The following is a 14,285-nucleotide window of genomic DNA, read 5'->3' as shown; positions in this document are numbered from 1 at the left end:
CCTGAGGAAAGGATTTTTCATTTATAATACTGTCTGTGTCACTTGGGACGGAATGATGTGAAATCCCATGTTAAACCAACAGCGCTCCAGATTTGCAAGGTACATTTGGTAATTGGGTTAATACATGAATATGAATTTCCTTATCCCCATCCTCACACTTTCTAGGCTAACAGTATTTCTGCCCTCCCTTTCTGCAAGGATCTTCATGCATAGATTGTGTTCAGTTTCAGTCATGAAGTTATTTTCCTGGATCAAAAATTGGCATTATAGATATACATATGTGACTAATAAACAATCTGTAATAATGCATCTAGGCACACGCCTCAGAGTATTTTAGTATTGTTGAAATAACCTCATAGAGGATTGTTCATGGCACCACAGACTATGAGGACTAGAGGGAATCTTCAAATTCATCTTGTCCTACATTTCCAAATTATCAAATATGTAAATCCCACAAATGAATGGAGTTTCACTGCTAGAAAGAATAATAATAATGTGTGCTGTGCATGAGTTTGGGGAGGCCTCCTTTCTGTTCCCCTGTTGAAAATCTATAATGTGTGGAGTGCATGCCCTCTCAGTCCTACCTTCTATACACCCCCTGTATGGAGCTGCTTTTCTCCATCCCTTCTGTTGCTTCTCCATCCAAACTGCCATCATCTCTCACTTGGATCACCCAACAGCCTCCTAACAGGATGCCCCAATCCAGTCCTGACCCCTCCAGTCCATTCTCCACATAGCAGGTAGGGCAGCTGTATGTGTGTGCAAATCTGGTCATATTACTTCCCTTCCCAAACTCCTTCTGAGGGACATTAAGAAAATGAAAAGCCACAGACTAGGGAAAAAATTGCAAAATGTATATCTAATAAACAATTTAAATTCAGGATATCTAAAGAACTCTGATGACAAAAATAAGAAGACTAACGACTCAATTAAAAAATGACCAAAAGATTTGACTAGACATGTGCGGGAGATGGGAACACAGCAGGCCTGATGTTGCTCTGTAGAAGGGTCTGCCTGTGGAGCTGGCCTTTGCCTGGCATCTGAGAACCTGGCTTTTGGAATGTTACCTATGTTTCCAGCTGATAAGGCTGTTTTGCCTTCCCAGGGCACTGAATCCTACACTACCAGCTTGCCTAAACTGTTTGTACAAACAGTATGATTTATGGTGCACACCTGCTTTTCTCCTAGGAGTTTGGAATTTCAGTAATCACCATTGGTTGTGTGGCAGAAGAGTGCCTACATCACTAGGCCACAAAAAACTCTGGATGTCGAGTCTCAAGCAAGGCCCCCAGGCAGAAACAGCATGCACTGTTGCTGCATTTCACTGCTGGGGAGAGAAGCATGTTCAGCGCAAACCCCACCCCAGAAGACAGAACTTTAAAAGCCTGCACCTGGACACCTCCAGACTCTACCTTATGTGCCTTTCCTCCTGTTGTGTGGTGTTTCACTATGGTAACCATTGCATGGATGCAACTGCCTCTGAGGTCTGTGAGTCCCTCAAGCAAGTCCCCAAACAAGATGTTTCACCAAAGAAGATAACATAGATGAATATAATTAGCACATGAAAAGGTGCTCAACACCATTAGTCATTAGAGAAATACAAACCAGAACCACACCGAGATACCATTTTATGCCCACTAAAATAGTTCAAATCAATCTAGCATCCACTCTTAGATGTCTATTAAAAGGAGATAAAAGCATATGTCCACTCAGACTTATAGGCAAACATCTGTAGCACCATAATTCACTATAGTAAACACAGGAAGCAATTCAGGTGCCCCTCAACTGACAAATATGTAAACAAATGTATTATATCCATGCGATGGGATACTGTTCAGCAATTTTACAAAGGACTAGTGATGCCTGCAACAACATGGATGAACCTCAAAATGAGCTAAGTGAAAGAAACCAGACACAGAAGATACATATTAAATGATTCCATTCACATGAAATTTCTAGAAAAGGCAAAACTATAGAAGCAAAAGCAGGTCAGTGCCTGGGAATGGCATTGACAGCAAGTGGGCACAAGAAAATTTTGGGGGTGATAAAAATGTTCTAAAACTAGATTGTGATGATAGTTGCACAACTGTGTACATTTACTAAGGCTCATCAAACTGTGCCCATAAAATGGGTAGATATTGTGTTATTTAAATGACACCTTAATTAAGGTGTTTAAAAGAAAAATTCCCCTGAGTTTCTCCTGCTTGCATTTGAAGTGAAAACCCAGCTCCTCATGGGGTGGCCGCCTCCCCCCTGCAGCTCTTTCTGCTTCATCCATGGGGCTTTCTCCAGTTTCTCACCCCACCCTCTTTCCCATGAGTGCTCCAGCAGGTGCTGTTCCCTCTGCCTGGCACGCTTTCTTGCTTCTCCACTTCCTTGGAGTAACTCAGAGTCTTCTTCAACTCTCTACCTCAAGTCACGTCTCGCAGGAAGCCTCTCTGGCTCTGCCCACTGCAGTCCTAGCTCCCTGCCCTTCTCCTTGGGGACACTCATCACTCCTGAAACTATTGACTCTTCTCCTAAGTACAGCTTCTGGCTCATAGTGGGTGCTCAATAAATATTTCATAAAATAATGTCTGAATAATCATCTGAAATGTTCTGAGAAGCCCATGATAAACAAACCTGTTTAACTTTGTGTAAACCAGTGTTTCTGAGGCATGTTTTCACAAAGAACCCCCACCTTTTTTTTTTTTAATGGAGTCTCACTCTGTCACCCAGGCTGGAGTGCAGTGGCGCGATCTTGGCTCACTGCAACCTCTGCCTCCTGGGAAGAACCCCTTTTTATACACATATACTTGATAGTATGTGCAACACAATATTTAGAAGAACAGTTTAGTAAGTTACTGTCTAAAGTTTTTTTCTAGTTTTTTTCTTCCTGCTACAAACAATGCTGCAATAAACACTCTTATGCATAAACCCTTAGAAGCCAGTGCTTTTGTTGGATAGATTCCCAGCAGTGTTTATTGCTATGTTAAATGGTATGTGTACATTTTATTCTAATAGATGTTACCAGATTGTAGACAGTAGATTTTAAGTAAGTTGGTTTTTAAAAAAATTAAAAGCAGAATCCCATAGAGCTGCTAAAATTCTCATTTCCTTATTCCTTTCCAGAGAATCTCCTTCATTATCTTTGAGACAAACATAAGCAAAATCCATTTATTTATTTCAACAGATAATCTATGATGAAGAATTTCAGGAATTTATTTGCCACAAAGAGATAGCAATTCACGGGCAAACATTGTTCCTAGCATTTGCTGGGTGCCTAAGTCAAGGATTATTTTTAATTATTGGCAAAAAGGAACTCTTCAAACTGCCTAAATAAAGGAGGTGGGAGCATCAGGTATCATAAGAATGTCAAGAATGGAAGGACCCAATGACAGGACATATGATAGGTTTCAGGAGAACTGGGAAAAAAAGAAGAAATTGAAGTTCCCTCCTCTCCCCTCTCTCTCTCCCTCCTCCTCCTCTTCCTTTCTCTCTCCCTTCTCTCTCCCTGTCCTTCCCTCTCTCCCTCCTCTTCCCCTCTTTCTCCCTCTTCTTCCCTCTGTCCATCTCTTTCTTCCTCTCTCTCTCCTTCCTCCTCTCTCTCTTCTTTCTCTCTCCTTTTCTCTCCCTCTCTCTCCCTCCTTCTCTCTCTTCCCTATCTTCTCTCTTTCTCTTCTTCTCTCTTCTTCTCTCTCCCTATCCAGCAGCCTTAACATCTATGGCCAGATGACCCTCCCCCTTCACCCCTCATCTCAGTGTCATGATTCCAAATTCCCAGAGACATGCGCTGTCCCTGAATGGACTTGTTCATCCTTGCCCATGTGGCCATGACTGGCAGGTCGGGGCCATATGTTTCTTCTTCAAACTGTGGCAGTGACATTTCTGTAAAGGGGAAGAGTAAGTAGGAAGAAGGAAATGATAGGCACCCCAAACAGTTGAGTAAGTGCCCCTTAAATCACAAAGTAACCCAAGTAACCTGGCATTTTGTGCATATATCCTCTTACTCCTGTTTTGCTAGAGGCAGTAGACTAGGATGGCATGCTGGTGGCCAAACCACACCACTGGAGGGAGAAAGGAAAGCTGGCGGGGATGGCACCTACATGTCAGCCACTCTTCACTGTTCTCCTTCCACTGTGGGCATCCAGGACCTGAGCCTGGCTGGTTGGGCAGAAGCTGGGCCTGGATGAGCCTGACTTCCACAGGGGAGGGCAGAGGAAAGGGATTGAAGCTGGCTGGGGAGCCACCACCTTCAGCCCGATTCTGCAGAGGAACCAGGAAACTCCTGCCCAAGAGGCGCACTGAGCTCAGAACTGGGAGCATCGAGCCAGGCATGAGGGCCCAATCCTCTGCAGCCCCAGAACCTTGTCTCCAAAATTCAACTGGCTTCTTGGAAAAAGGGTGGCAAATTTGTACAAATGGATGCTTGTGAGGATTGTGTGGATTTTCATCTCATCTCAAGGTGTCATCTCTTCCAGAGACCTGTCTTCCCTAACCAGTACCCTGCACCTCATTCCCATCAAAGCTGGAGGAGAGCCTCTCCTCTGTGCTCCCGAGCCCCTGTACATCCCCAGTCACATCTCCACTCATCCTGGTTGTCCCATTTCCGTGGCTGTCTCCTTGGCCTGACTGTGTACCTGGTGACAGCAGGGGCTGTGTTGGAACCAGCTCAGTGTCTCACAGTATGCAGACCAAATACCCCATGGAATGGCTTCTGGATAGTCTGGTGAAGGCCTGGCATCCACTCCCCCTTCCTAACAACATCCTGAGTTCCTTTTAACAGCTTTTCTTCCTCATCTGGTGGAGCATTGCTGCATGCTCATTCCCAGATTTTAAATCTGAAGTACAGCAACAGACTGGAGTTCGTTCTAGTGGCTGTGTTCTAACCAGAACCCAGTATGAGGTCACACTTGTTTTTCTTATTTTCCTCCCAAAAATGTTGTTTACTGCTTGATAATCCATCTAATAAATTTTCTTATTTCTTAAGTTCTCCAGAATCTGTTTCTGTTCCTTGCATCTTAAATAGAAAGAAGGGTAGGGGGATGATGGAAGAAAGGAAGTGAGGGAGGGAGGGAGGAAGGAGGGAAAGTAACTCAAACCCTGAGTGAATGAATGGGTGAAATAAGACCACAGCCTGGCTGGAAAGCCTACCATCAGCAGGCCAGAAGTGGACAATGGTGATGGTTGCTGTGATGAGCAATACTGTTTTTCTGGAACAGCCAGACAAAGCCCAGACATTCACATCTATGTCAACACCGTGCCAGCCATGGAGATTATTTCAGAAAATTCTCCCCAGCCTTCACAAATGTTTTCAGGCCCATGGTGTCCTCTGCCATCTCAGTTATGACTAATGGACATCTACTGAGCTCCTGCTAATAGAGACAGGAAGGCCAAGGCCCTGGGCCTCAGATTGCCCCAGATTGCCAGGGTCAGAGCACAGGGAAGTGGCCAGGGCAACTGAGCTATAAAGATATCTGGGCTCAGGTTCCCAACATGCAGAGAGCATAAGACTCACCTACAGAGCTTGGTAAAGATGCCATCTGCTGGGCCCATCCAGACTCTGATTCAGTAACCTGGAGTAGGCCCAGGAATCTGGGCTTTAACAACACCCCAGGACTCTGAGGCAAATGGTCTCTGTTTAGGAGACACTGAGAATTGAGAGAAGGAAGACATGCAGGTAGGCGTGCCCTGGCAGCAGCAGACAGCTTGGCCTCTGATGAACCTCTGCAGAGCTCCTAGGGGATGGAGCGCATCTGCCCTTCACCCCCTCCCAAGATAATTCCTCCCAAAATATCTTCAAATTGTGCCGCAGTCACTCGGGTGTCAAAAGCATTCAATAGCCTCTCATCATCTCGAGAAAAACGCCTGGCTTCTTGGTCGACCTTTGAGCCTCTGAATCTCATCACTTCCTTTTGCTCCTGTGTTCTCTAGTTGTTTATCCATGAACCCTCTCCCCTGAACATCTTGAGATCTTCTCTGTTGCTGTAATAAATCACTGGCTTCCCACCTCACAATATTTGCCCATACCATTTCTCTGATCTGGAATGCACTCCCCTCTCCTCCTATCCCCTCTTAGTACTACTCTGTCTTTGGGACCCCCTCGAGCCCCGTGTCTTCCAGAAAGCTCCCCCTCCTAACTCTGGTCCCCCTCCTCTGACCTCACGGCTTATATTGGTGTCACTCTGTATTAGATAACTGAGGCGATATGGGGGTTCTCTGCCTCTGAATCAGGGAATGTCAGAGAGTCCATGAGGAGAAATCCATTTACATTGCCTGACCTGGAAAGATTGGAATGAAATGGGGTGCAGGCAGATTTCCAGAACAAGTCTGAGTTGGACTCTCAGGTCTCCAGACCACTGCATCAATTCTCAGTAGCACACCGGGCATCTTGACCCAACCCTAAGCTCTAAGTTAACCAACTGTGTTCTGGCTTCATCACCCCGGTCCTCCCTGAGCCCCTTTCTGTGCTTCTCCTGCCCTCAGGTACACTGTGGTTGCCCAGACATCCAGAGGCCCAAACAAAACGGTTTTCTTAGTTCCTCAGGTGGACCCTAGACTGAGAAATAACCAACTGAAAGGTGTGAATTCAACAAAAATCACACCCTATCCCACACCGCCAAGGAGGCTACCCAAATAATGACTCCACAGTGTGGCAATAACAGAAAACAGTGTGGGCTTTAGAATCACACAGAACTGGGTTAGAATTAAGATTTTTTGACTTGGAACTATGTATGCGGTATTCAGCCAATTACTTACTCTCTCCAAATTTCATTATTTGCATCTGTAAAAGAGTGATAAGAACACCTATCCCATGCTGTGGTTCAAGGATTAAATTAGATAATATATGCAACATATTTGCTACATGGTGACCACGCAAACAGTGGCTGGGATCATCCTCATCATGGTCTTCATCAGGATTTACGAAGAAAAATTTCTGAACCTTTCTTTTATGCTCATCACAATGTATTCCAGTGCTCCTGTGTCTTGCCTGGGGCCCCTCCACATCCACTATTTGGTCTGCCAAGGAAAATAAAGGCAAGTACTTTGTCAAGGGCCCCAGGAGCCTATGTGCAGATACAATTATTTTAAGATGGGCAGGATTTTGAATATGCTACTCCCTTGAGTCATTACCTTTTGCTGTGTAATGAACCACTCCAAAATTAAGTGATCTAAAATCAGAACCATTTATTATTTTTCATGAGTCTAACAGTTAGCTGGTACCTCTGGGCAAAGATCAGCTGATCTTGCCTGGGCTCACTTACATGCACAGTGGTGACCGGTGGTTGTCTGAGATAATGTGGGTGGCTGAGCCATGTGTCTATCACCCATCAGACCAGCCAGATGTGTTCACCTGGAAGCAGGTAGTAGTGTCCCAAGTGTCTGAGAACAGAAGCTGCAAGGCCTCTGGATGTTATGCCCAGAACCGATAACAACTAATTGCTTCCACCACAAATTCTACTGGTCAAAGCAAGTCATGAGGCCAGCCCAAATTCAAGGGGTGGGAAAATGTACCCCATCTCTTGATGAGAGGAGCTGCAAAGCATTTGTGATTTATGGCCACTTCTGTAATCTACGCAGGCCTCGAGCATTTCTCTGCATCCCTTGTGATTCTCAATCGTGCACTAAAGTGAAAATATCTGTTTTAAAATAAAGATGGATGGACAGTTGGAAGGAAGGACAGAAGGATAGTTATACGTGCAATGCTCTATATGAACGAGTGAGTGTGTAGATAGGTGAATGGGTAGGCGGTGGGACAATTCCCGTGGAGGTGTATTATGTGGGTAGATAGAAGGAGGTTGTTGTGATAGAAGGTGGATTTGTGGCTGGGTGGGAAGGCGATCTTCACACCCCACTCTCATCCCTATAGCCCTGGAGCATGGCGGCACAAGAACAAGACAGCTGTGCCTGTCATTGTATTAGCCCTGGCCATCTCGTGGCAGGCAGAACCCTCCCCTCCCCACCCACTGCACCCCTACGGTATGCTCCATTCCTGCTGTGCTGGCTGGCTTGCCACAGAAGCTCACTTATATAACTTTGTTTCCATAACCACATTTCTCTCCTCTTCTCCTTTCTCTTGTAGTGACACTCCTGTGCTTAAACCTTTTCAGTGGCTCCCTGTTTTCTACAGGATGGAACCCAAGTAGCTCGATATCACCTGTAAGGCTCTCCATGGCCTGGCCCCGCCTGTCTCTCCAATATTTTCTCCCAGTGTATTGGACCATCTCATCCCTCCTGCACCCCACTGTTCCCCATTTGCCATGCTGAGCCACATTTGGTTATTCCACTTTCCCTGAAGATACCAGCTTTCCTATGCCATCAACCACCATCTTAACCTTGAAGCACATTTTACAATCCTCTACTTGTTACATTTCTGTCTCCCACTGGACTTTGACTTCCTCAGGATTGTGTCTCACTCATGGCACTGCCCTCAGCATCTAGCCCAGTTTCAGGCACCCAGAAGGTGCCCAGAAGTGTTTGCTGAAAGGATTCATAAGCCCACAGCTTTGGCACCTTCCTCTAGTTCTTTTAAGTTCATGTTACTGTGTGTCCAGCTCTTGACCAGGTGCTTCAAGGAATACAGAAGGAATTTAAGACAGTCACTAGCCACAAAGCATTGACAGTCTGGGTGAAGGAGCTGAAGCAGGTGTGAACAAGCACTCATGCATGAGAAAAATCTCTGTCCACCCAAGGCAGTATAAGCAGCACCTCTGGGAGAGCCCAGGGTTCTCCAGATTCAGAGTGGAGAGCATGGTGGAGTTGGAACACAAGGACCTTGGTGAGTGGAGGATAAAGAGAAGATGGAGAATATTTGGGCCAGGGGATCTACAGGAAGGGAATCTAAGACTGGACTGTGAGGGCACAGAAGACAAAGCCACCAGCACAAGATGGTAATGAAAAGGGAAGTGGGCATATGGCTGGGAAAAGATGTTGGGGCTGGATAGTGGAGGACCTGCAGGGACAAGGAAGAGAAGGAAACTGACTCCTCAAAACAACCCTGTGAGGATGATGGCTCAGAGACATTATGTGACTGACTGACCCAAGACCACTCAACTAGAGAATGGTGGGGCCTGGGACTCAACACCAGGCTGACTCTAAAACCCAGCTCTGTTCATTGCACTGGACTCTATCTCTCCAGAGGCACTGGGGCTTCATAAATATTATTATAATGCTACTGGGAATGTGTTCTCTGTTCTTGAATCAATGTGCTCCTGGCCTATTTCTTATCTTTTTGGAAGTACAGACTCTCCACAAGCTGCCTAAACATCGTGTTTATCCTCTGCTGCTTCTGAGGAGACAAGACAGATACTGAGGCCTTGAGGCTAACCCTGAAGGGGTGACTTTGGCACACTGCTCGAGGCCGCCCCGCTTAGTCATGGGTCAGCATGAGCCCTGATCTGGATTCACTCACAGGGAGGGCCTTAGAGGACTTGATCCCAGGCTTCCTGGAAATCAATGCGTGTTTGACCAGCTGCTCCCCTTTCATCTCTTCATTGTATAATTCTGCCCCAAGAACATAAAAACATTGCTATGGCAAGATTTGTTCTTTTTAAATCTGGCCAGAGCCTCACTAAGGTGCATTAATCTTTAACTGTTTATAGATTTTTCTGTTTAGAATGTATGCCCTGTGCTTTCATTTCACTTGGGGATTCAAGTTCTACTCCCATATTGATGATGACTTGGGAGACTTATTTTCTCTCTGGGATTTCCTTCTGCAGGCTCATTTATCAGGTCCAGCAGGCCAGGATCCCATGGATCTCTGCTTCATTCCAGAAACAATAGGTAGTTAAGACATTGGGCTTTAGGATCAGACAAAGCCAGGCACAAACTGAGTCCCCGGCCCTGCCACTCTACCCATGTGTCCTTGAGCAAGTTATAAAACCTCTCTAAACCTCATGCTTTTCTGAAAATGAAGACCCAATGGAGTTTTATCTTACCCAGGATTCTACAATCAGCACAAAACCCATAAATAGTCATAACAATTACTTTTGCAAAGTCTAACTCTGTGCAAGAACTCCCATCTCATCTCACCCTCCCATCCCTCACCCTTTCCCATCTCCCCTTTTCTTCCAAGGCTAACTACCTGCTCTTCCTCTATTCACCTACAGGACCACCTGCAATTCTCACCATCACCCATTGCTCCTGATTAGCTCAATAAGGGGGTGCGGGGTAAAATACACAAAACTACCATCTTCCTTAAAAGGCAGGAGGTGGGGAAGGCTGTAAATGTATATAATTCATACCTTTTTCAAATTTACTACTGGCCAAAAATACATTTTAAGAGTTAAACCAAAGTGAAAACACCAAATCGAATAAATTTTCTGATAAGTCTTAAGCCCTCAAGGCCCAAGTACACCAAGTACTTGAGAAAAACTGCTCAAGGTAAGAGATTAAAAAAAAATCCTCCCTCATACCTCACCACTGGCTCAATGGCCCTATGGAAAGCAAAACAAGCACCCATGTGGATAAATAATCTGCTTACACCTCTCTTCTGTCTAAAACTAACTTGGCAATGGCTGCTCCTAGTTGCCAAGCTTCTCAGATAGCCTGCTGTACCTCCCACTTCAGTCCTTTTATGGGCACGTCATGGGATAGAGAGGCTGACTGGCCACCAGTAGGCAGATAAATTATACTGACCCTTACCCCAACTTTCAGTGACTCTAATATAACCAAATTGTCATTGACATCACACTTGAAAATTCCTTTAGTAATTGCTTCTGACTAAAAAACATTCTTAGATCACTGTCATGGCATCATAAGGGACAGAATCATGACATTCTCAGTCGTTTCATCTATCATGTCTCTCATAGGTTGAAATGGCCACTTAAAGACTAAAATCAGACTGAAATTCAAAGGCTGACTGTTTCTGATTTCCTATCAGCTATGCCACTACCTGAGATGCTGTTTCTCAGCTGATCCAAGCCCTGAGCAACCAACCTGTTAGGCATCCATAACTCCACCAAAGTCCCCCTAGTCCCACTATCCGGGTTGATGGGCCTCTGAGACGCATAAGGTCTTCACCCCCCAAGATAGGGCTGTCAGGACACAAGGCAAGTTCTCCCTGGCACAACCTTGGAACTCATGTGTGGGCTTCTACCAGCTGATGGGTAACCCCTATACCCAGTCCACATCTACACTTGCCCCACTGACACCACAAGATTCCACAGGATCCATGTTCCCTCCTCCAGGAGGCACTTCTCTTGCAAATGGATCGATGTCTACAGGGGTGCAGGACTGGAGAGTCAAGACTGAGGTATATTTGCAGAAGGATGTTAGTCTGGGCGAGTAGGCTGGGATAGAAAAAGTAGGTGTTCTGTTTTTCACAAAACTGACACAACTAATAGCAGTTGCCTTATTGAGTGCCTGGATCTGCCCACTGAACCATGTTGTCATCACTGTGGGCAGGATCCTTGCCAAGTTCCACCTGCTAAACCACCCTTTCCAAGGTGCCCTAGCCATCTAGTGGCAACACAGAAGAGTCTGCCACATGAGCCTGTGGTTGAATAGCAGGAAGGCATGTGAAAGATGACCCTCCCTCTCTAAAACTGGACCATGACATAACTTACTGGGGAGCCTACCAAGATGGTGGATAGATACAGCTGCTTATGGGGCCACCTCCCATCTTCCCAGATCCTTGGAAACCCAGCTGTACTCAGAGCCTGGTACATATGGCATTTCTGGTAGCATGTTACACTGAGCAGCCATTCACATGACATACATCCAGGAATAAGAACTGCAAGTAGAATTTATAAATACAATTTAATAAAACAAACACGGAAGTCATATTTGTGTTGAGTAGTTGCATCCCACTCTGATAATTATTCACATGTACAGAGGGGATTAATTGAGGCTTTTATAATGCTAGCTAAATAAGAAAATGACTACTCACTTCTTGGTATCAAAACCCTCCCCCAATGCAAATGCAAATTACCCCAAGATACCCTTTTTCACTTGCAAAAATCCAAGAGTTTGAAAACATCATCTGATGGGAAGGCTGTGAGGAAACAGATGTGTTCATACATTGCTGGTGGAAAGGCAAAATAATACAATCCTGTGGAAGGAAATTCAGCAATATCTAGCAAAATTGCGTTAGGTATTTGCCCTTTGACATAGCAATTCCATTTCCAGGAATCTATTCCAAAAATACACTGGCAAAAATATAAAAAGATTTAACCCACTCACTGCAGCACTGTTTTTTACAGGAAAAGACTGGAAATTACCTATGTATCCATGAGTACGATACTGGTTCCAGAACCTATAGTATATCCACATAAGGGAGCGCCATGCAGCTGTAAAAGAGGAGGAAGAGGCTGGGCGCGGTGGCTCACGCCTGTAATCCCAGCACTTTGGGAGGCCGAGGCGGGTGGATCACGAGGTCAGGAGATCGAGACCATCCTGGCTAACACGGTGAAACCCCGTCTCTACTAAAAATACAAAAAAATTAGCCAGGCATGGTGGTGGGCACCTGTGGTCCCAGCTACTTGGGAGGCTGAGGCAGGAGAATGGCGTGAACCTGGGAGGCGGAGCTTGCAGTGAGCTGAGATGGCGCCACTGCACTCCAGCCTGGGCAACAGAGCGAGACTCCGTCTCAAAAAAAAAAAAAAAAAAAAGAGGAGGAAGCTCTCTGTATATTACCGTGGAGAAATCTCCAGGATGTTTTACTAAGTTAAAGAAAAGTGTATGTTATGCTACTATTTATCCAAAAAAGCAGAGCTGTGTATATATATTTAAATTTATATCTTATAAGGAAAGAATAAACCATAAAATAAAAGAGATAACCAATGGTATTATATAAAACTTTTTTGGATCCCAATTCAAACAAATACACTGAAAAAAAAAAAAGAGGTAATTGAATACCTGCTGAATATTTGATGACATTAGGAATTAATATTTTTTTCTAGTCATGATGATGTTGTGGTTATATTTCCAAAAAGTGACTCCTTCTTAGAAGCAGTCATCCAAAGAAGTTGCATTGTCCATGCACTGCTATGCAATTATATGTTTTCAGCAAGATAATCTCAGAAGGACCCACAAAAGTGTGCCTTGAGAAGGAACTACCTTTGAATACCCACCAACCCAGACAGACAGAAGCAGATTATTACAGTGGAAGTAAGAACTTCCCAGTCCAATATCACTACCCCCTTTCCTTGTTTAGTACAGGAGGAAAAAAAAATAAAAATTTAAATTTAAAAAGCCCAGCTATCTGGGTAACATAAGAGAAGCAAAATGCAGAAAAATAATTTCCTATAGCTTTCTAGCCCAAAGTCATAAATTGGGACAGAAAGAATGTTGAGATCACATTAAGGTCTTGCTTATTATATTGACTGACATTTTTATTACTGGAATGAGATTTTTTTTTCCTTGATATGGTAGGCAGAATAATGGCTTTCCCAAAGTGTTCATATCTTAATCTCAAATAGCCTGGCTACCTTTTTAATGGCAAAAGGGACTCTGGAGATGTGATTAAAGATCTAAGATGGAGAGGTTATCCTGGATTATCTGGGTGGGCATAATGCAATCACATAGGTATCTATACAAAAGGCAAGGGAGTCAGAGAAGAAAGTGTAAGGAAGGAAGCAACAGTCCGAATGAAGTGGCCACAAGCAAGGAAATGCAGGCAGCATCTAGAAGATAGAAAAGGTAAGGAAGAGATATTTCCCTAGAGCCTCCAGAGGGAATGCAATTCTGCCAACACCTTGATTTCAGTCCATGAGACCCATTTCAGACTTCTGACCTTCAGAACTGTAAAAGTTCTTGTTGTTTTAAGCTTTTAAAAAATGAGTTCTTATCTTTGAGAGATACTTTTTGAAATGTCCCCAGATGATATGATATCCAGTATTTGCCTCAAAATAATTTTGAAAATTGGGGAGTAGGTGGTGATATAGATGAAATGAGATTGGCTATGGGTTAATAATTGGTGAAGCTAGGAAATGAATCCATGGTGGCTCAATATACTATTCTCTTTAAGTTTACATACGTTCAAAATTTCCTATAATAAAATAAGAAAGAGAGAGAACAAAAAAAGGAGAGAAAGAAACCCATCTCTTGTACTGTATGTCATAATCTGAGAAACAAATATGTGATTGTATGAAGAGGGTCAGATAGAAAGTAGCTGACCCACTCTGCAGAACCATTTTCTACACAGAAATAAATCCACCAGCCACCCTTGAAAGTGGGTTGAAGATTGTGGGGCCTGTAGACATGGTATGTCATTTGCATGTTTGAATATTCATGAACTTATCAAAGAGGAGTGTCCTCAGTAGACCTCAATGCCCCTCAGCCTCTGTGGCCTCTTGACAAGCTCT

This window comes from Pan troglodytes, chromosome 2 (genome assembly GCF_028858775.2).
Source record: "Pan troglodytes isolate AG18354 chromosome 2, NHGRI_mPanTro3-v2.0_pri, whole genome shotgun sequence".
Taxonomy (NCBI): Eukaryota; Metazoa; Chordata; class Mammalia; order Primates; family Hominidae; genus Pan; species Pan troglodytes.
The sequence above is the reverse complement of the archived record's forward strand: the minus strand, read 5'-3'. Positions refer to the sequence as shown.